The following is a 23,487-nucleotide window of genomic DNA, read 5'->3' as shown; positions in this document are numbered from 1 at the left end:
CAAAATTTCACTCCACGTAACAATGTTTCTATTTTTCTCATGCCTCTCTTTAAAATTTCCTCACCACCACTTGAGTTCCCGCTTAACCTCTATCCTGTGTGTTGTTCCTATTAGTTTCCATATCCCTACATTTTTCACACATGTAACCCAATAGGTTCTTGGCAAATGAACCCCATCTTTCAGTCTGACTGCAGATCTGAGATTCTGGGAATGAGATTGCCCTAAGCAAATTTGGACTTTGTGTGTGTGTGTGTGGGGGGGGGATCATTTCTTCTTCTGCCACAAAGACACGTTAATGAATAGCCCATGAATATTTTGATGCTCCCTTGTCATTCAGTTTTTGTGCAAATTTCTTCTAATTGTCTCTGAATTATTATGATCTGTATTATTCCTGAAAGTATAGAAAATACTATTTTATTGTAAATGAGATAAATTAGTTTCTCCACTTACATATGAAATAAACCTGCCATTAAAATAATTCCAGCCCATAGTGATCCTATCGGACAAAGTTAAACTACTCCATAGGGTTTTGCAGATTGTAAATCTGTATTAAAGCAGACTGCCTCCTCTGGCTCCTGCAGAATAGATGATGAATTCCAATAACCAGCCTTTTGGTTAGCAGTTCAAGCTTAACCCACTGCACTACTAGGGTCCCTTTGGCTTTGTATGATGGGAGTTAAAGAGATACCTTTTCTACAGCAATAAGACATTTTACAGTAATTTGGAACTCTAGAACTCTGGATAGGAATGCCATCATTCCCACGGCTAAAGCAAGCTCCGGAAAGAGCATACAGGGATGGGATACAGGAGAAAATGGATTATTCCTTTTATTCTAAGCTGTTGGTTCCTATGGACCCATAACCCTGGTATTCACAGCAAGATCCCCAGAGAGTACAGTGTACTCTTCCTATCCCATTGGTTTAAATGCTGGGTTCTGAAAATTCTACTTTGGGGGTGGGGGGGGGTGGACTTTGATCTAGATCACCTTCCTTTTGTTCTTGGGTAAGTTGGTATGCAAAAGTATGGAGTTCACTCTTCTATTTCTAATCATCTGCTTCACCATACTAAATGTGAATGTCATGAATATTATAAGACAGGGGAAAGGGAAACCCCCAAATCAAAGGAGCAAGTCAGCAATGGGACTCTACGAACTACTGTTTCCTCAGAAAACTTAATTGTTTCTAACGCACATTCCTGAGACTCTGATCAAGGTCACAATGGTTGGGTCCAGATTAAATAAAAAAACTAATGTGGGACATAAGTTTAAATTCTCAAAGAATGCAAACTATTTGATCCTCCTGGGGCTGGGGGAAAACCAGAGATTATTGTCCTGAAATATTCTTCAAATCTGAATGAACCACTTGCTTGAAGGAATCTTTAAATGAAATAATAACAATTACTTAGCTCAAATGTTAAAGAATGTCAGTTTTCATTTTTGTGCCTTTTAAATAAACCAGGTATAAGTGACTAAAGGGACACTCATAACGTTAAACAAAGGTGAGAAGTCAGGTGGGCACGGGTTGTAAAACTTAGATACTTAAGGGGAGTGACAGAACTAGAACAGAAATAATAAGAATATCCACATAATGTGGTTAATGCATCTAAACTACTGAACAATTTATGTAGGATTTGTTAAATAGCAACGTGTTTTGATGTCTATAACTTCACTGAAGATAAAATAGGTGTTTTGAGAGGGAAAACTACAAAAGGCATTGGATTAGTTGTATGGCTACAATAATAAATGGGCAGCCTCACATATGTCATTTCTTTTCACAGTTCAGAAGGTTCTAATTAGCAACACTGGGTATATCCAAAAAGCAGGATGTTTTTTCTAAAACAATGTATTGTATTTAGTTTTCAAAATTTTAATAAATCATTTTATTTGGTGTTCTTACAGCTCTTATAATAATCCATACATCAATTGTATCAAGCACATTTGTACATAGATTGCCATCATCATTTCTATGGTAGTTACAAAATCTAGTGTCAATTTGACACTTGAGAGTGAAGGAGTAGAGTTTGGCCTGTCAATTAGGTTGCAAATTGTTGACCTCGTTTGGAGGTGCTAAGGAGATAAATAGCTTGCTGTAGGCGGGATATACCCTCACTCCCTAGGCGACACTCCACTGACAAGGCTGACTCCCTGTGGGACATTACGGATGAGTCTGAAAGAGCCAGAGGAGTAATGTACAGACCCTGACCAGCTCTGATATACATCACCACTGGCTCCACAAGACCTTCCACCCACTGGCCTGTGATCTTCCTGCTTTCATTCGGTGTCATTGCATGTGTTTCGTGAGACTGAAGAGGACTTTATAGATTGCTAACAGAAATATGGGCTAATATCAGACTTATGGACTTGATCTGGATCTTAATGTACAAGTTCTCTTTGATATAAAACTCTCTCTTACACACATATGAGTGTCTCTGTATTTGTTTCTCTACTCAACCTGGACTAGCACAATTTTCAAAACATTATTTTTCTTCTTGAACCCTTGGTATCAACTCCTCTTTCCCCCCTTCCCTCCCCTACCGTCCCACCCTCGCGAATACACATTATTTTAATTTTCATATTTTACACCATCCCCAGTCTCTCTTCACCCACGTTTTTGTTGTTTGGTATGACAGTCTGCATTTTGTTTTGCTTTTTCCCTAAAGAAAATAGTCTCATAAAATGTTTGTCCTTTTGTGATTGATTCCACCCAACATATGGTTCTCAAGGTCTATCTGTCCTATGAGGGGCTGCATTGTCTCTTCGTTGTTCTTTAGTGATGCACAGTAGTCTCTATACGAAGGGTGCCCACATAAAAACTGATGGTTTTCAAAGCAATGTATTTACTTTTTTTATAAAACAACCTTATCACTTTCAAAGTACACTTCATTTGTCAAATCTCTGATTCCATTCTTGGAAACATTTTTCAAACTCATAGGTGTGGACGGCTGACAGCATCATCCCCATTTTTTTCTTCACCTCTTCTTTTTCAACAAGTAACAGTCCATTCAATACCCTCGTCACTTCAGGAACACAAAGAAGTCTCATGGAGCGAGTTCAGGTGAGTAAAGTATGTGGGGAAAGAGAGGCACGCTGTTTTTTGCCAAAAACTGGGGCACTGAGCTGGCTGCATGAGAAGGTGAATTATCATGATGGCACAAATCAGGTCTTTTGGGTTGCAAACAAGTATGCAATTTTTTCACAACCTTTAAATAGAAAGCTTGATTAACAGTCTGACCTGGTGGAACAAACTCCAAGTGCACAACAAGTCGACATTTTTGCCCATTTAGGAAGTTGACAGATGTCCAGAACAAAGTTTGTCATCAACTGACATTTCACCTTTTGTTGAAACAAGAAAACCACTGGTACATTTGGGGTGTTTCCATAATGCTGTCCTTGTAAGCTGTGTTCAACATCACAACAGTTTCTGCGGCAGGAAATAAAATTTCACAGCTGCATACTGTTCTCTTAAATCACCCATAACAAAAACAAGGTTCAAGCAAGATTGCTTTTACCAAAAAAAATTTTCTGTGACCAAAGAGATCCATGCCAGGTGACTCCACTGAGTATACTAACTCAGAACGAGTTGCTTGATGCTCCATTAGCAGGAAAAAATGCATACTACAAAAGCTCTTCTTCCCCCAGCTCAATTCCAGTATTTAGGATTCTCCCTCTTATAGCTTCACCATTAATCAATTTTGAACTCTAGTGTGTGTAGCCAAGAAAAATTTCCCAAGATTACCCCTAAGTTTTTAAAAGTAGTCATACATCTCAACCGATTAGAAGTTTACAGCATTATGGAAATAAAGTTTTCTTATGAAAATAGAAATTTTAAATTCAAGTTAATTTTTCTTATGGAAATAAAAATTTTAAATTCAAGTTAATGAAAACCAAGGAACAAATTTAATATGCGAATTCAGATCATTGAGCCTATTTAATACCATATATTCATAAACCTATTTTGAAATAATATTTGGAGTATATACTCGGATCAGTATACATTCTCCATGGACATCATTATGCTGCCAAAAACCACACTGACACGGGTAAGATAGATACAGAGGATTAGTATTTGAGGATTATTAATTTTAGGCCACAGCCAACCACCAGAGTTGCCTTTGAGTCAGCGCTATCCAGGATAATTCTCTGTGTCAGTATAGAACTGGGATCCATAGGGTTTTCAATGACTAATTTACCTGAAGAAGATGATCATGTCTTTCTTTTCAGGCTCTTCTGGGTATATTAAAACCTTCATCCTTCTGGTTAGCCAGTGAGCATGTTAACCATATATTCTGCCCAGTATTCCTGTGACCACATTACTAAACCATTAAAAGAAGCAAACAAATAAATAACAAGAAAGCTATGGATTACACACACACATACAGAGCTTTAAATTCAAGGGATTCTAAATCTGAGTTGATGTTACATACAAATAAAGCCTGTTGGGAGACATTTTCCTTGTATCTCTCATGTTTTGCATGCCTCATGCCTGCTTTTTCTTCAGGGCCCTCTTTCCCAGGATTTGTGAATAGCAAGCACTTTAGGACCAGAGAGAGAGCGTCTCCCTCCAAGCAAAAGCAGACAACATTGCTTCCATTACTTTAATTTGAGCTTCCTTAAATTTGGGATTTCTTTCCTGCTCTGTAACTCATTGAGCGTGCAGGTGTGATGTGAGCCTCTTCTTATTGGCCTTTGTGAATTTGAGCTCAAAAAACCCACATGAAAGGGATTGGCTGATTCTTTGGGGACTTGTTGCCTGTTCTTCTGCCAGCATTCATAAGATTTGGGAGGTTTCTTTGTTAGACAGCAAATCGGGAATCATCCCAAACTTTCATAGCTCTTGATACAATCCAATATAGAAAATTGTGTGGACCAACATGACAGATTTAAAATTTTGAAAATGTTCCACTAAGAGCCCTTTTTTTAAACCACAGAGCTTTTATGACTCGATTTGGAAAATGGCTGGAAATAATTGCTCGCTGTCATTTTGCAATGCTCAGAAACAACTGCTTGGATTTCTTTTTCATTGGAAAACACTATACACTAACCATACAAAAGTACTAACATTGTCTTCTCAGAAACCATTTCATCTCACCTTTAAAAACACAGACTGATCTATAATTTAGAAAAGAAGCTTCAAGATTTGCAGTGGAGTCCACAAAGCCTACTTAGAATATTTTTAAGCCTCAAAAATCGCCCAGAAAAAGCTTTCTTCTTCTTTCTCCTCTCCTTCATGCTCCACTGCCCTTGTGCCTTCTTCTTCCCCTACCACCTCCTCCACTTCCTCTTTTTATAATAAAAGAAAGCTTTATTTTGCCTAAATATCCTATATAGGAGTAATATGTGCAATGTGTCAGAGAGTTTTAGGAATAATTATTTTGTAGCATGATGACTTTTTCAGTCCTCAAAGACATATAAAAAGACCTTCATTCATCTTTAGTTGATTTCCTTTCTAATATTTTTCAGAGCAAATGTATCAAGAAATAGGGAAAGTCAAAAAGTATTGCTACAAAATCATAGAAATCTTACTTAACCCCAAATATTAAAAATATATAACTCTTGCTTCTCTATATATCCTTCATGTAGGTATATATACCTCCAAAGGTGGTGTTTCCATCTCTATGAATAATTATAGGAAGAAATCTGCTCTCTTTGATTTCTCTCACCACCATCAAATCAATGCAGAGAAAGTCCCAGTCTTTTCCCATGGATATCACGGTGGTTTCTTTCTGGAGTCCTGGGTTTGTTGCTGTAATTGTCGCATGTGGTTGTTCACTTGTTTCACACCATTTGATGAAATATTCTTTCTCCATTGAATTGGCTTTACTCCTTTATCCAGGATTGGTTAACTATACTTGTGTGTCAAAATCCATCAACTTATTCTTTTTGACAACCTTCATTGTCTTGATCATTGCAACTTATAATTAAGGCTTAAAATCAAATAGTATCAATCCTTACTGTTTTCAGTATTGTTTTGACTGTCCTGAATCTTTTTGCCCTTCCATTAAATCTTATAATATGTTTATGAATTCAACTCCCAGCCATTGAGTTAAGTCCAACTCATAGCAAGCCGATAGGACAGAGCAGAACTTCCCCTGTGGGTGTCCAAAACCATCATACTCACCATTTCATATTTCCTGTGGAGAGGATGGGGGTGGAATTGCTGACTTTATGGTTAACAGCCACGTTTCTTATCCATTACACCACCGGGACTCTCCATCAGTTATCAGTATCTTTAAAATGTTGCTTTTATTTTTATTGCTATTATACTGAATCTATAGATCAAGTTGGAAAAATAGCAATTGTTTTATCTTTCTTTTCAAAATTTGTAAAAAAAAATTTTTTAAGAAACTTGTACACATGGCTTACTTATTTTATTTGGTTAAAAGCATTCAAAAGAAGAGTTATGTTTTCATATTTGTATTCTTTGCAATTAAAATGCATCTTATGGATTTTGGGAAGATGGCTGACCAGGGGACTCCCATACTCTGAGAGCTCTTTCAAACAAAGCAAGTTTGGTGTACAGGTAGCCGAGAGGTAGGAGTCTGGTGAGTGAAATATCCCCCCAGGACAGCACCCCACCACCACCCCATGCATTTGTCCTGAGCAGGGGCCTTGGCAATACAGGACTCGATTCGTGGGACATCTACGGTCACTAGGCTGCTGCCATCCTGGCTGTGACTAGTTATAGCCCCACTCCATCCCCAGACTGGGACCCTGAGCCCAGAGTCACTTGCCTGCCCTGCCCTGCCCTGCCCTGCCCCGCCGAGACACGTGCAGTGGTCACGGGGTCCCCTACATCAGCTGCCCACTCACAGGACCCCACTAGGATTAAAGCTATCCTTTCCCACAGTTCCCCACTCCCCACGTGTCAGCGGTCTTCCCTTGGGTACACGTCCATCCCTCCATTTATCCAAGGCTTGTGTAATTGACTTGCAGGCCGCCTGGTGACCCCCATGGGGGAACATCCACCCACACCGCTGCCTGGGACCTCTCCACTAGCACTCTGCTTCCCCTGCCACCCATCCCCATCAGCTTAGTGCTGGCTCCACTCCCAGCCCGGAACCTGCACTGAGCACTTCCCATTGGGGAGAGCCACACTATCCCACGCTGCTTCTACCCCCAACACTGAATTTGTGCTGAAAATACTTTAGGCTAGCCTGCAGAGACTTATAGCCTCAACCCAGGGCACTAAGTCTGCCAGCTGAGGGTGCCCCTTCCAGCATTGACAGCGCCAGGCGCAACAGTGGGTGCCCCTGCCTACTGGGAGCACAAGCGACAGGTTCCTGCACGAGTGGCATTACCCTCCCGGGGTGATGCGGGGATTCCAGCGGCTGGTGGCTCCCAGCTCCGAGCCTGGTCAGAGGACAAGCCCCATTGCCCGTAGGTTCCCACCAGAGCCGCCTGCTGTCCCATCCAGCTCAGATCACGTTGCTGTGGAGCCTGCATGTGCCGCTCACAGGACTGGCAGATTAAGCAATAAATTTCCCTGCCTGCTGGGGAGCCAGGGCCATGGCTTTGTAGTCCTTGCTGGAGGTGTTTGTGCGCTCCAGCCAGCTCTCACCACCGAGGGGCCCTGTGAGGTCCCCAGTGCCAGCTCCTAAGCCTGCCCGAGCACTTCCTAGCTGGCATAAGAGGCGGGAGATGTGATCTGTGCCTCTCTCAGCACCCATAGTAGCCCCAGCATTTTCCAGCTGGTTCAGGAGCCCCGTCCCTGGGGGATTGTCCCTGACTGTGTAGCCTTTGCCCACAGGCTCAACTGTACAGGCCTACAGGGACCTGGGAGGGCCGGCTGATCTGAAAAGCATCCCCCCCCCCCCAAATAGCCTGGTGCGGAGACCAGATCAGCACCTCATCCCATGACAGCGTGGCATCCCCCCACCTCCATGCTCTATTAGGCATCACTAGAGCCTAGAGGGAAAAGAAGGGGGAAAAGAAGGGAGACACATCTTTTGTCTCACGCTCGTTTTTCTCTTTTCTTTCTTTTACTTTCTGTGTTGCCTTTTCTCTCCTTTCTTCCTCCATTTTCATTATTGCTAGTACTTCTCTTCTTCCCCTTTTCTATAGGTTTTCCTTCTATCTCTATTTTCTTCTCCTTCCACTTCTACTATTATCACTTTTCTCTCACCTTTTTTACAACTTCTCCTTCTTCCTCTCTCTCCATTTTTTTCTATTTCTGCCAAAGATTTTGTTAAATATTATTTTTAAATTTTTAATCTTTTAAATTCTTTTTTATTAATAAACAAAAAAAGGGCTGCTAAGGGTACCCTGATGAACCAGGTTAAAGAAGCCTGAGGGCACTCACTGAGGTGCCATCCCACTCCAGTTGCTGAAACATCTTACCACTACAGGTCACTAAGCCATCAGGGAACTCTGCCTACACAGCAGTATGACCCATCCTTATAGTAGGTCATAGGCAGTCGCCTGATACAATCCTTAACAGTAAAACAGATAAGGTTACCCTGGCCTCCCAGAAGCATGGGGCCTATGAAAGTATCAAGGAAAAAATCAACAAACCACATCACTCCCAACAAAAAAAAATCCAGAGAGACAAAACATAGTAGCAGAGATAACGTCTCTCATAGAAGAGATACAGATATGCCACAGATGTATGCTCTCAGTAATACAGGAGCTAAGAGAAGCAACCCAGACTCAGGATGCAATGACAGAGGAGATGAAGTCCACATTAGAAGGGACGAAGTCCACAGTAGAGGGGATGAAGTTCACTCACTAAAGAGAACTGCAGGAGCTAACAGAAGAGGCAGCAGAAGCCACAAACAAGGTCACAGAAGCTACAATTATGCTTGAGGAGGCAGAGAACCATATCAGTGATCTCGGGGACACTCAAACAGTCCTAAGCAGGTGAGAAAGACAGTCAGATAGGAAAATTAAAGAAACAGAAGATAGCCTGAGATCAATGGCAGATGTTATGAAGAGGAATAATATTCAAATTATCAGCACAACACAACACACAAGTCGACAGCCAAGATAGCAAAAGAACTTCTGGAAGAAAAATTTCCCACCCTAATAAAGGAGAACCAGGCACTCATACAGGAAGCAGAAAGGACGCCAGCAAGACTAACTCCCAAGAAGAACATGTCAAGACATATAATAGTAAAAATATCCAACTTAGAGGAAAAGAGAAAATTTTACGAGCAGCAAGAGAAAGGAAGACAGTCACATACAAAGGAGCAGAGGTAAGAATCTGCTCAGACATATCAGCAGATACCATGACGAGGAGGAGAGAATGGAGCAACATCTTCCAAAAGCTGAAAGAAAAAAGTGCCTCCCCAAAATCCTGTACCCTGCCAAGTTATCCACTAAGATAGATGGTGAGATAAGGGTCTTCCAGGACAAGGAAAGACTCAAAGAATAGGCTGCAAGTCACTCAACCCTGTGGAAGATACTGGCTGACTCACTATGGCCAGAGGATCAATCTCCACCAAGAATAAACATGAGACCACCATATAGCCCGTCTCCATCTAGAAGCCAACATGCCAGGAACAATTACGAGGACAACAGGATCTCAGATGGAAAAGAGGACAAGATAGAAACTCTCCACTCAAACTCAGCACATTTATATGATGTGAGATAGGTAAAGACCCGAAACACAAAACATGGTATGACAACTATGAATCTAGAGACAGTGATAATAACTCTGAATTTCAATTGACTCAATTCATGCATTTAAAGAAAAAGACTTGAGGACTGTCTCAGAAAACATGACCCATCAATCTTTTGCCTGCAAGAGACACATCTGAAGCACATAGACAAGAATATGCTAAGAATAAAGGGTTGGCATAAAGTTTACCAATCAAATGATAACTCCAAAAAGGCAGGGTGGCTATCTTAATCTCCAACAAAATGGGCCTCAAATCCAAACCATAAAAAGAGACAAAGAGGAACACTACATAATGCTCAAAGGTTCAGAAAACCAAGAAGCACATAGCATAATGACTAGTAACACTCCTAAAGAATTCCGTCAAACAATCTATTAAAAATATGAAACAAGAAACCATGGAATCAACAATCATAGTGGGTGACTTTAACAATCCACTATCAGAGGAAGACAGATCACTGGGAAAGAAGCTCAGTCAAGAGGCGGCCAGAGAGCTAAACAATGTAATTAGGCAACAGGGCCGGATAGACATCCATAGAGCTTTCCATCCCAAAGCAAAGGGTTTCGCATTCTTTTTCAAATCCACATGGATCATTTTCAAGAATAGACCACATGCTGGGACACAAGTACAGCCTGAATAAATTCAAACACATAGATATTATCCAGACATCTTTCTCTGATAACCATGCCATAAAGCTGGAAATTGATAAGAGGATGTCCAGACTAGCAAAGGCAACCAATTGGAGAATGAACAGTGATCACCTGTGACACAAATGGGTACAGGCCCAGATCAGGGAGGATATTAGGAAGTTTCTAGAAACTAATGAGAACAAGAACACAATGTATTAAAACTTATGGGACACTGCAAAGGCAGTTATAAGAAGTAGCTTGATATCATTAAATGCATACATGAAAATATAAGATAGGTGCCCTGATCCTGAAGGTATCATCCACCCTTGATTCCCTGTGCCTCCAGCTCCAATATGCACCAATGTACAACCTCTGCCCTATCCAGTCCTGCAAGGTAGAATTCGGATCATGGTAGTTGGAGGGAGGAAGCATCCAGGATCAGGAGGAAAGCTGTGTCTTCATTGGTACTACATCACACCCTGACTGACCCATCTCCTCTCCTAAACCCCTCTATGAGGGGATCTCCAGTGGCCAACAAATGGGCGATACTGGGAGAGTAGAGGGTGAGTGGGTTGGAAAGGGGGAACTGATTACAAGGATCCACATGTGACCTCCTCCCTGGGAGACGGATGGCAGAGAAGGGGGTGAAAGGAGACTCTGGATAGGGCAAGATATGACAAAATAACAATCTATAAATTATCAAGGACCATGAGGGTGGGGGGAGCGGGGGGAGAGGGGAAAAAAAGAGGACCTGCTGCAAAAGGCTTAAGTGGAGAGCAAATGCTTTGGAAATGATTAGGGCAAAGAATGTATGGATGTGCTTTATACAATTGATGTATGTATATGTATGGATTGTGATAAGAGTTGTGTGGGACCCTAATAAAATGTTACATATATATATATTTTTATATTTATATATATATTTATATTTATATATATATGATAGGTGCATGTCAAATACATTAACACAAAACCTCCAAAAACTAGAACAGAGTCAGCAGAACAACCCTTCCAATAGCAAGATAAAAGAAGCAATAAAAATCAGGGTGGAGTTAAACCAGTGGTAAGACAAGGGAACAATGCAAAAGATAAATGCAGCTAAAACCTGGTTCTATGAAGGAATTAACAAAATTGACAATCCTCTGACCAAGCTTACCAAGGATAGAAAGGAGCAAATATCAATAGCCAGGATGAGGGATGAATCAGGGGCAATAACAACAGGCCCCAATGAGATTAAAAGGATAATCAGAAAATACTATGAAGGTTTGTATTCTAATTAATTCAGAAACCTGGAAGACATGGATAAATATTTGGAAAAACAGTCTCTCCCTAGATTATCTCAGACAGAGATCAAGAACTTCAACAAACCTATAGCAAAAGAAGAAACAGAGAGAGTCATCAAAAATCTACCAACAAAAAAGGCCCCAGGGCCAGACGGTTTCACAGCAGAAGTCTACTAAGCATTCAGGGAAGAGTTGACATTGATCCTCCACAAAATATTCCATTTGGCAAACTCCAAATCTCATTTTACGAAGCCAGCATTACTTTGATTCCCAAACAGGGCAAAGACTCCATAGGTATAGAGAATTACAGACCAATATCTCTAATGAACATAGATGCAAACATTCTTAACAAAATATTTGCTAATAGTACACAAAATTATATAAAACATATCATCCACAACGACCAGGTAGGATTCATTCCCGGGATGCAGGGATGGTTTAACATCCGAAAATCCATCAATATTATATATCACATCTAGAAGAAAAAGGATAAAAACCATATGATAATATCCATAGATGCAGAAAAAACAATTGACAATATCTAGCACCCCATTCCTAATCAAGACACTCATGATGATAGGATTGGAAGACAAGTTCCTCAAGCTGATAAAAGCTATCTATGAAAGACCAAGGGTCAACATCATACTCAATGGAGAAAAGACAAGAGCAATCCCACTGAAAAAGGGTACAAGACAAGGATGCTCCCTGTTCTCACTTCTATTCAATATTGTTTTAGAGGTTCTGGCTAACAACATGAGACAGTAGAAGGACATGAAAGGGATCCAAATGGGAGAGGAGGAGGTGAAACTATCACTATTTGCAGGCGACATGATCCTGTTCATTGAAAACCCCAAAAGCTCCACAGCTGGAGTACATACAGCGATAGAGGAATATGGAAGAGTAGCAGGATACAAGATCAATAAACAGAAGTCGGTAGGAGAGGGGATTAAGAAGGAAGTTCCCTTCACAGTAGCTAAGAACAAATTGAAATACCTAGGAATATATTTAACAAAAAAATACTAAAGACCTATACAAGGAAAACTATAAAACCCTAGTACAGGAAACCAAAAGTGACCTCCACAAATGGAAGAACATTCCCTTCTCATGGCTTGGAAGGCTCAGCACAGTAAAGATGACAATCCTACCTAAAGCACTTTACAAGTTCAATGCTATACCAATTCAAATACCATCAACCTTCTTGAAAGAATTGGGCAAACTGACCACCGATTTCATATGGAGAGGAAAGAAACCCAGAATTACACAGCTACAGTGGTCCAAACAGCATGGTACTATCAAAATGACAGACATTAGACCAGGGAAAAGAATAGAAAGCCCAAGAGTTAAATCATCAGCATATAGACAACTGATCTTCGACAAAGGTCCCAAAACCATCAAGTGGGAATCGGATGCCCTTCTTAATAAGTGGTGTTGGAAACAATGGATATCCATCTGTAGAAAGAGGAAACAAGACATTTACCTCACCCCATGCACAAGAAAAAACTCAAGGTAGATCACAGACCTAAAAGTTAAACCCCAAACCATCAGGAACATCAAGGAGGGAATTGGGACTAACCTCAGAGCACTGGCCCAGCGAACTCATGGGCTCACTGCAATAGGGAAGGGTACACACACAGGTGAACTGGAAATCGACAAATGGGATTTAAAAGAATAAAGCACCTGTGCACCTCAAAAGACTTCACCAAGAGGGTGACAAGACAACCCACAGACTGGGAGAAGATTTTTAGTAATGACACTTCAGACAAAGGACTCATTACTAAAATCAACAACACCATCATGACCTATAAAAAGAGGAAAACAGTTAACCCCCTAAGGAAGTGGACAAAAGAACTTTCACTAGGGAGGAGACCCTTATTGACAATAAGCATATGAGAAAGTGTTCCAGGTTATTAGCCATAAGAGAAATCTAAATCAAACAGGCCGTGAGATACCACCTAACACCCCTGAGGCTAGACCAAATCAGCAAATCAGAGAGCTACATGTGTTTAGAGGGGCTGTGGTGAAGTAAGAACCCTCCTCCACTGCTGGTGGTCGTGTAGATTTGTACAGCCACTGTGGAAAGCAATCTGGCAATACTTAAAGTAAATGGAAATTGATTTACCTTATGACCCAGCCAACCCTCTACTGGGCATATACCAGGTGGAAGCAGAAAATAAAACATGATCTGTCATCTGCGCTCCAATGTTTATTGTGGCACAAGTCACAATCACAAAGACTTGGAAACAGTGTAAGTTTCCATCAATAGATGTGTGAATTAGTAAACTTTGGCACATACCACAATGGAGTACTATGCAGCACTGAAAAGCACGGACGAGCACATGAAACATGTTGTTTCATGGGAAGAGCTGGAAAGAATTATGTTAAGTGAGGTAATCCAAACTCAAAAGCACAGCAATAACATGAATCCCCTGAGGTAAGTACAATCAGCATGCCAGGAATAGAAGAATAAACATCTATCTAGCTATAAACGGGTGGAAGCATAGATAGTTGGAGGGAGGGCAGGCCACACCCAGGAGGTACATGACAGCCCAGTATAAAAAAGGGGAAGTAGGGCAGGTGCAGTGAGAAGCAGGGTGAGGAGAAACCGAGTGGATGACATGGGGGAACAGGGCACTAACTCACCCGGGGGAGAGAATTGGTTGTGTCCCCACAGAACTGGAACATACATACAGACCCCACCAGGACACAGCAAACCTGGAGGGCAACGTAAAGAGCAGAGGAATACACAAAGAGGCTGTACCATAAGCCGGCCCCAACCAGAGTTAGCCCAACCCCCAACATTAAAGGGAGTACCACAAAAAATGAAATTAGATCGCCTGGTGTGGGAAAGGAACTGACCCACCACACCACACCCAGAAAGAACTGAAGCAAAGGAATGAAGAATGGAGTGGAGCACACCTGGGCCCACCAAGCTCAGAGGACGATAGCCCGGCTCAAAGGGCCCAATGCACAGAGAGGACCATATAGCCAACCCCACGGCAAGATGTGACATTCTGCACTGACCCATGGCCCTACATGGGACAGCACCTGAGAAACAGTGGGGGGTGTGCGAAAGAGCTGACCCCATCACACTGAGGTAAAACACTGGGGTGTGCAATGGAGCATTGGGGGAAGCAGAGCAAGGAGGTCCTGAGGGAGTATAAAGGATGGACTTTGGGGCAAGGATGTGGCACCCCATCAGACTCGTCTGGAAAGCACTCCTAAAGGTCAACAAACAGACCTCGAACTACTAACAGGTGTTTCTTCTTCTTTTTTTGCTGTCTTTTTGGGGTTTTTTTCTTTCATATTTTTACTCTTCTTGTAATTTTTGTATGTCAGTGGCTTTCTTGTTTGTTACCGTGTCAGTGTTGCTGCTGTTGATGCCATGTTCTTATGTGTGACTTTGTTGCTGTCAAAGCCATCCACATTTTTATGCACGTATTACTATATCTGCAGGTCCACCTAGATAAGATAGGCTGAACCAACAATGTGAGAAGAAAATAATGGGACCAACGGTCCTGGAGGGACATGAGTGTGTGGGAGGTCAGGGAAGGGAGGAGGTGTTGGCCAACCCAGGGACAAGGGAACAACGAGTAGTTCAAAACCAGTGGAGGGAGGGGATGAGAGGGCTGGTAGGGAGTGACCAAGGGCAAGGTAACTGAGAGGAATTACTGAAACCAGAATGAAGGCTGCACATGGTAGTGGGACAGGAAGAAAGCGTAAAGAAATAGAGGAAAGGAGTAGGAGGCAAAGGGCATACAGAGAAGCCTAAATACAGACATGTACATATGTAATTATATTTATGATTTTGGGAGAAATAGACTTATGTACATATATTTATAGATTCTGGAGTAGGGTAGCAGGTGGACATTGGGACTCCTCGCGTGTACTCCCTCAATACAAGAGCACCTTGCTCAGCTAACCTGCCTTTTCATGATACCCACCTTCCCGACATGATTGCTGAAGACAGACGTGTGCATAAGCAAACGTGGTGAAGAAAGCTGATGGTACCTGGCTATCAAAAAGATATAGCGTCTGGGGTCTTAAACGCTTGAAGGCAAACAAGTGGCCATCTAACTCAGAAACAACAATGCCCATACAGAAGAAGTACACAGCCTAAGTGAACACGAGGTGTTGAAGGGATCAGGTAGCAGACACCAAAGAACAAAAACCATCATTGTGTGATCACCTTCCTCAAATAAACACTGAAGATGAATGTGTGCATAAGTAAGTGTGGTGAAGAAGCCTGATGGTGCCCAGCTATTGAGAGATATAGTGTCTGGGGACTTAAAGGCTTGAAAGAAAAACAAGCAGCCATCTAACCCAGAAGCAGCAAAGCCCACATGGAAGTAGCACACCAACATGTGTGATCAAGAAGGGCCGAGGGTCCAAGTTTCAAGCAACAAAGGTGGGGGGTGGTGGAAATAAATCATATCATCGTGAATGAGGGGAGTGCATGATGGGGACCCAATGCCCATCTGTAGACAACTGGGCATCCCTTGCAGAGGGGTAGTGGGGAGGAGATGAATCACTCAGGGTTCAGTGTAGCAACAATGAAACTCACAACCTTCCTCTAGTTCTTTACACTTCCTCCCATCTAACTATCATGATCCCAATTCTATCTTGCAAACCTGGTTAGACCAGAGGATGCACAGCGGTTCATTTGGGATCTGGAAACACAGGGAATCTAAGACAGATGACCCCCTCAGGTCCAATTGTGAGAGTGGTGATACTGGGAGGGAAAGGGGGTGGGCTAGAAAAGGGAAAGTGATCTCGAAGATCTACACATAACCTCTCTGGGGAATGGGCAACAGGAAGGTGGGTGAAGGGAGATGCTGGGCAGTGTAAGATAAGATAAAGTAATAATTTATAAATTATTAAGGGTTCATAAGAGAGGGGGGAGCAGAGACGGAGAGGGAGGGGAAAAAAGAAAAATGAGGAGCTGATTCCAGGAACCCAAGTGGAAGATGAACTTTGAGAATGATGAGGGCAATGAATGTATAAGGGTGCTTTACTCAATTGATGTATGTATGGATTGTGATAAGAGTTGTATGAGCCCCAATTTTAAAAAAATTAATCTTATTTGTATACAAATATGTTTAATTGAATTAATTTTAAATAAGAACATGCTATGTTTGCAAAGGCTGCATAGACCTTTAAATTGTGTCCATTATTTTATTAATTTGCTTATACATAATCCATTTTTCATTAGTATTTTTAAAACTTGTTTTTAATTTGCTGTTTTGTTTTAAACAGTAAACAGTAAATGCATTTTGGCAAATGTAAATTTGAAGACATAATAAAATGCAATTATCAGGGAAATTAAGACAAAAATGAAATACGTTACTTTAAAATAAAGAACACCTTGATACTCATTACTAAAATGTGTGACCTAATCTTGACTCAATTTTCAGCAAATTATCATTTTGCTAAAGTATAATGTTTTTCTTGATATAATAAAAATGTTGTTCAAAATTGTCTGACAAGAAATTACTATTTTTTTTTACTTTTTAAGATATAAAGCGAGTATTGCAGTTTTGAGTTAAATATGATTATATTCTGTTACTTTTAGCATTTATATTATAAACTAACAATTGTAATTCAACAACATATTCTTTTTAACATATATAAGACCTCACTTATTTTTAGATATTGAACATGGGGACAAACAGAAACAGAAATTATTACCCTTATCTTTAATATAAATAAAATTATACTAATGCAAAATAATACTTAAAGTAAATCACATCATTGAGAGAAAAAATGATGAGTGTTGTAAAGTGACAATAACATTTCTTACTAATTTCCCTCTTTAAGTTACACATTTTTCTAGTTATAACAGGCAAAATAATCATTGAAGGCATGAATACAAAACTTGACTTAGTTACTGTACTTCATTTTTCATGTTTTTTTAACAGTCTTGACATTCTACTTTGTAGGTATTTGTTTTTTTTAGCAGTGTTCCTATTAACACATAAATGAAAATCAGTAAACACTTCTGAAATCTTTAAAAAGAAGATGAAGAAAGGAGAATTTAAATGATCTCTTCTAATCACTAACATATCTAGTTTCTCATGTGATCCTGGCTCTCCATTATTAATGTTAGGAAAAACTAGCTAATGAGTTTTAATCTTCTATGGCTTCTTGGATAAAGAAAATGACTAAAGTTGAGCCTTTGTGGAGACAGGGCAGTTCAAAATAACCTACATTCTTTCTTCCTTACAAGAATTGGTCTTTAGTTAAGTAATTATTAGCTTATTCATGACAATCTCTAGTAAAAAAGAGATATTATTTTAGTTTATCATAAAGGGAGTATGTTAATAAAAACCTAGACAGTTTTGCAACAGACAAATAAGTCCATAGAAAATTTCCTTAATTTTTAGAGTTCACTTAATAAGTGTCAGGAAATAATAACAAAAGAGAGCAAGACAAAAGAGATGCAGAGAATTCCGCTTTTGTTTCTAAGTCCACTGGGGCACCATTTGCAAGCCTTTCATTCATTCTGCAGTGACAAGTAGGGAGAGTATTTAAGTGATGCATATCACTGAGGTGTTAGAGTTAATTTGTTTTTAAGCTAGTGCCCCAAACAATGAGGGGGTGCTTTTTAAAAATTTAAATGTCTATGAAGTATGCAAATCCTACAGTTGGAATTTAAATTTTGTCAATCCTGAAAAAGGCTAATAATTGTGATCATAATTATGTCTTAACAAATCACTGCAATTAAAAAGTTGCCTGGAATAATATATAGTAAAAAAAATACAGCGTATACTTAATACCAAGGCAATAATGAAGCTGTATAGCTAGTACCAAGAAAGAGGGGAAACAGGAAACTTCTATCAACTGAATCCTTTGTGAGACTCTCACATGATTGTAGATAAGAAGCTTTTTCCCAGACAGCTGAAGTGGACCATGGAATTATAAGTGAAATGCGAAGCATGTCTAGGAGGAAAGAAGAGAACAAATCTGAGAAATGTAAAATCTTATGAAATGGCAGGTAAAAAAGATTGAAATGACATCTGGGACTAAGACGTGAGTGTTTTAATGGATAAGTGGGAAGAAGAACTAAAGGAACCGAAGGTTGAATTGTAAGTTGCTGACTTAAAATGACACCCCGGAAGGAGAACGTATTCTAGAAGGTACTACACAAAGTGAGGAGATGCTACTCTAAAACTGAACCCATTGACATGGAGTTGATTCCATCTCAAAATAGAACTCCCCCAAAGTATTTCCAAGGCCATCTATAGTTATGGAAGCACATTTATGAACTGCCAAATTTTCATTTAGCACCTAGGACTTGATTACTGTACCACAAAACCACTTAACCACTTCTCAAAAAGGAGGGGCTCATGACAACAAGAAATGCCTGGATGATTTTATGTTCTTTGGTGATCTGAGTCAATTCAACTGAATGTGCTAAAAGATTGGGCATAAGTGGAAAAGAACAGAATGGAATTAAACAGCTGGAAGAATAATGCCAGATTGGACTCTGATGGAGTGGGGAAAGCCAAGGGTGGATGTAGATCCAAGCCTGACCATATATTATGATGACCTGACCCTGGGTTTCCTTGAGTCAATTGCCTTACAGTTCTCAAAGTTGAGGGCTTCGAACTGCCAGTCTTTTGGTTAGCTAACTTTCTTTGATTGCCTTTCAATTCATTCTCTTTTTTTCTTATGATCTCTGTGTACCTTCTCCCTTCCTTCCCACACCACTATAACTTCCCACCTACAGGTTACCCTATAATAAAAGTTAGAGCTGATTTTGGCATTAGCCATTGGGTGTATTTAGTGACATTTTTCTGTTATATAAAGATTATTATAATCCATCATTTTTTTTCTGTCCATTAAGTTTACTTTTTCAAAACATAAACGCTAAGTTTATTTTTTACTGTGCTTTCCTTTTTCAAGCAATATGAACATTCAGAGCTTTTTATTTGTTTCAAAATTCTTAAAGTTCGCCCCGAAAATTTTTCACTACCATCATTTTTATAAATATTCTGAAAATGCAGATTTTTAAATGTTTTATTTGTGGGTTAATTTATTTTTAATCTGGTCCAGTTTTAATGGAGAATTAAAAATTAACCAATTCATAGAAATTTATGAATATTTTCTTTAAAAATACTATTAATGTGAAGCTCAATGGTTATGTTTTCTCCATTTTTATGTATCATCTGTTTTATTTTTTAAATTGATAAGATTTAAAATAAGGGTACTGGAGATTTTTAAAATGGTATATTCAAAGATGTGTTCCACATCTGCACTACTTACACTATTTTACTCACATTTGGTTTTTTTGGCCTATTTTGTCTTTTGTGGCTTTTTAGAGGTGAGTTAAAATCTTGAAATTATTTTACTGCTACAGTTAGTGCAGGTGTTGCTTTATGTCCTTTGAAGCTATGCTATTTCCCCATAAGAATTCGTGAAGACAGTATTTGTAATGTTAATCCCCTTTATATTATGCTCCTCTATCAATGTATGTTTAACAGTGAAACAGGAAAATAAAATATTATAATTGTGTGCAAAGATATATTCAATATTATTAACATATGACGGATCAAATTGTGGTACTTACAAATGCATAGTAGCTGAATGATAAGAAAACAGAGATAATGTTTTATAATTCTTCCCTTACTTTTATTGCTAAATTTACACACTAATTGAATAACAAAGATATATTATTCAGGAATCACCTCAGATGAAGTCTGCTTCACATTTACTGTTTGCGCTCCACAGACCATGTTTAAGCTATTCTGTATATTATTATACACTTGCAAAGGAGTTGTAGGTTAATTTAAAAATAATATATTTGATTTCAAGATGCCAATACTGATTTGTGTAATTTAGCCAAATATTACAAATACTTAAAACTTACTTTTTCTCTATGAGGGAACATCAAAAATGTCTGGAAACTTTTTTATAGTCTTTAAAATCCATCTTCCCATAAACTTGTTTAAGTCTCTGGTATGTCTATAGTGGAAATTTAATAAAGAAAGCACCATCATGCATTTCAATATTACATTTAATATTACATCTATGGGTTTCAACATACTATTCTTTATTTAATTTTAGCTCATCATTCCTTTGTCATTACTGTTGTTTGCTGCCAGGGAGTCAGTCCTGGCCTGGAGTAATGGCAGACACCAAAGAAAGACATGCTACCCTCTCCTGAGATTTCTCTTTGAGTCTGGGACGTAGATTGTGAAGCTTTGCCTCCCAGTTATCTTAGTCTGGCAGCTCTAAAGAAACCTGTTGAGCATCATGAGCATCACAGAAACAGTCAACCCTCTCTTGACCAGGTGCCTGTGAGGCACATTGACAGTCTTTGAACTGTACCTGCATAGAACATGAAAATGATAGTGCTGAACTAACTGGTCTCCACTCTTCTTTTAGCTTCTTCTATTTAATGAGTGGGAGACAGTGAGTCATTGTATATATCAGTTTTTTTGTTTGCTTTACACTTTCTTTGGGAGGTGTGTATGTGAGAGACATGTTATGGGGGGGGGAGTTGAATATATAATACCCTTTAAATCCCATTTTAGAGATTCAAAGCAAATATTCATGATCATCAAAAGATACAGCATTTGGGGTCTTAAAGGCTTGAAGGTAAGCAAGCAGCCATCTAGCTCAGAAGCAACAAAGCCCACATGGAAGAAGCACACCAGCCTGTGTGATCGATCACAAGGTGCAAAGGCATCAGGTATCAGGCATCATCAGAACAAAAATCTTACCTTAGTGAATAAGTGGGGGAGTGCGAAGTAGAGACCCAAAGCCCATTTGTAGGCCACTGGACATCCCCTTACAGAAGGGTCTCAGGAAGGAGAAGAGACAGTCAGGGTGTGATGTAGCAACATGAAAATTCCAACTCTCCTCTAGTTCCTAAATGCTTCCTCCCCCCGCTCCCACTGTCATGCTCTGAATCCTACTTTGCAAGTCTGACTAGACCAGAGGATGTGCACTGGTATAGATGGGAACTGGAAATATGGAAGCCAGGGTGGATGATCCCCTCACGACCAGTGGTCTGAATGGCGATACTGGGAGGGAATAGGGAGGGTGGGTTGGAAAGGGGGAATTGATTTCAAGGATCTACATGTGACCTACTCCCTGGGGACATACAACAGAAAAGTGGGTGAAGGGAGACGTGGGACATGGCAAGATATGACAAAATAATAATTTATAAATTATCAAGGTTCCATGAGGGAGGGGGGAGGGGGGTCAGAGGGGGGAAAATGAGGATCTGATGCTAGGGGCTTGGGTGGAGAGCAAATGTTTTGAGAATGATGAGGGCAACGAATGTACAAATGTGCTTTACACAATTGATGTATGTATGGATTGTGATAGGAGTTATGAGCCCCTAATAAAATGATATTTTTTAAAAGTTTATTTCTATTTTAGCAGTATCACACACAAACTTAAAATGAGTGCTTTTCTCAAGAAACCCTGTAGGACAGGGTAGAATTCCTCCCTGTGGTTTTCTGAAACTGTAAATCTTTCTGTCACAGAAAGTGAGTGGTTTCAATGTGCCTACCTTGAGGTTAATCACCCAACATGTCATACCACCAATTTACAGTGATTCCATGAGTGTCGGAATAGAACCACACTGGTGGTTTTGAACTGCTGACCTTGAGGTTAACACCCTAACTTAGTATGCCACCAAGGCCTGGAATCAACTTGATGGCATTGAATCTTTGAGTTTTAATTGAATAGTTCTACAGCTCTCTAACAAATATCTTAGTATGCTACTTTAGATGCATTTTTCAAAATGGTTCAGTAAGAGTCTATAGCTTCTAAAAGTAATAGAAAATAAATCTTGATTTTAAACTGAAATACAATACAAATACTTGAGATCAGACTCCATCCGTGGTTTAGAGGGTTTCTCTATAATGCTTGGACTACACTGCATGTTGCAAAGAAAACTGTCTCCATCGACATTCCTATAGTCTCCTTGATAGACTTCCTGCAAGGCTGCAACTGCAAGTGGCTCTTTTTGGCGGCTCAGCTAATCAATACAGTTGATTTTATGCCTATTCTCTCTCAAGCATCATTTGAGACAGGGTATTTCTGCCATTTAGGAAATTGTTTAAAACGCTAACCCTTAATTGCAAACATAAGCAACTGATGTGGTAAAATGGGTCGTGATTCACAATTGGAAGACAGCAGTGCCATGCCCACTTGCTGTTGACAACTCACTGCCATTGAGTGAATGCCTGGTCATAGCTACCTTATAGGACAGCTTAGGGCTACCCCCGGCAGTTTTTGGATCCTGTAATGCACATAACACAAGAGTAAAATGCCTCATCTTTATCCCTTGGAGAAGCTGTTGGTTTCAAATTTCTGACAGCAGTTAGCAGTCCACCACGTAGCCAAGATCCCAACATTTCCAAAGGCTGTTTTTCCTTTAAAGAGCCCACTTGGTGTTATGGGTTAGGCATTGGGCTCTAAATTGCCATTGTAACTGCTTCAGTCTTACCAGTTGTAACAAGGGAGAAAGATGGGAATGTCTGCTCTGATAAAGATTTAGCATCCCAGAAATCCTAGGTAGGATGGCATGGAGTCAACTCAACTCCATGGCAGGGTGTGATCTGGCTTAATCTTCCTCAAATGTGAAAAGGAGGCACTCCTGCACTTTTAAGAATGTGTTCCTAGCATAAGATGGCCTTGATTAGATCCTGATTCTTAGTAACCCCATGTGTATCGGGGTAGAACTGTGTTCCATAGTCATTTCAATAACTTGTCTTTCACTTGATCACCAGGCCTTTCTTCTGAGGTGCCACTGGGTGGACAAAACCTTTTCCCTCCAACTTTTCAATTAGCAGCCAAATATGTTTGTGTTAGTCTGGGTACATTAGAGAAATAAATCCACAGGAAGTCCTATGTATGAGAGAGTTTTAGATGCCCAACCCAGTGCCCCCCAATCCCACAAGTCCAAAATTAGCTCATATGTCCAACACCAATCCACAAAGTCCTCCTCC

This window comes from Tenrec ecaudatus, chromosome 11 (assembly GCF_050624435.1).
Source record: "Tenrec ecaudatus isolate mTenEca1 chromosome 11, mTenEca1.hap1, whole genome shotgun sequence".
Taxonomy (NCBI): Eukaryota; Metazoa; Chordata; class Mammalia; order Afrosoricida; family Tenrecidae; genus Tenrec; species Tenrec ecaudatus.
The sequence above is the reverse complement of the archived record's forward strand: the minus strand, read 5'-3'. Positions refer to the sequence as shown.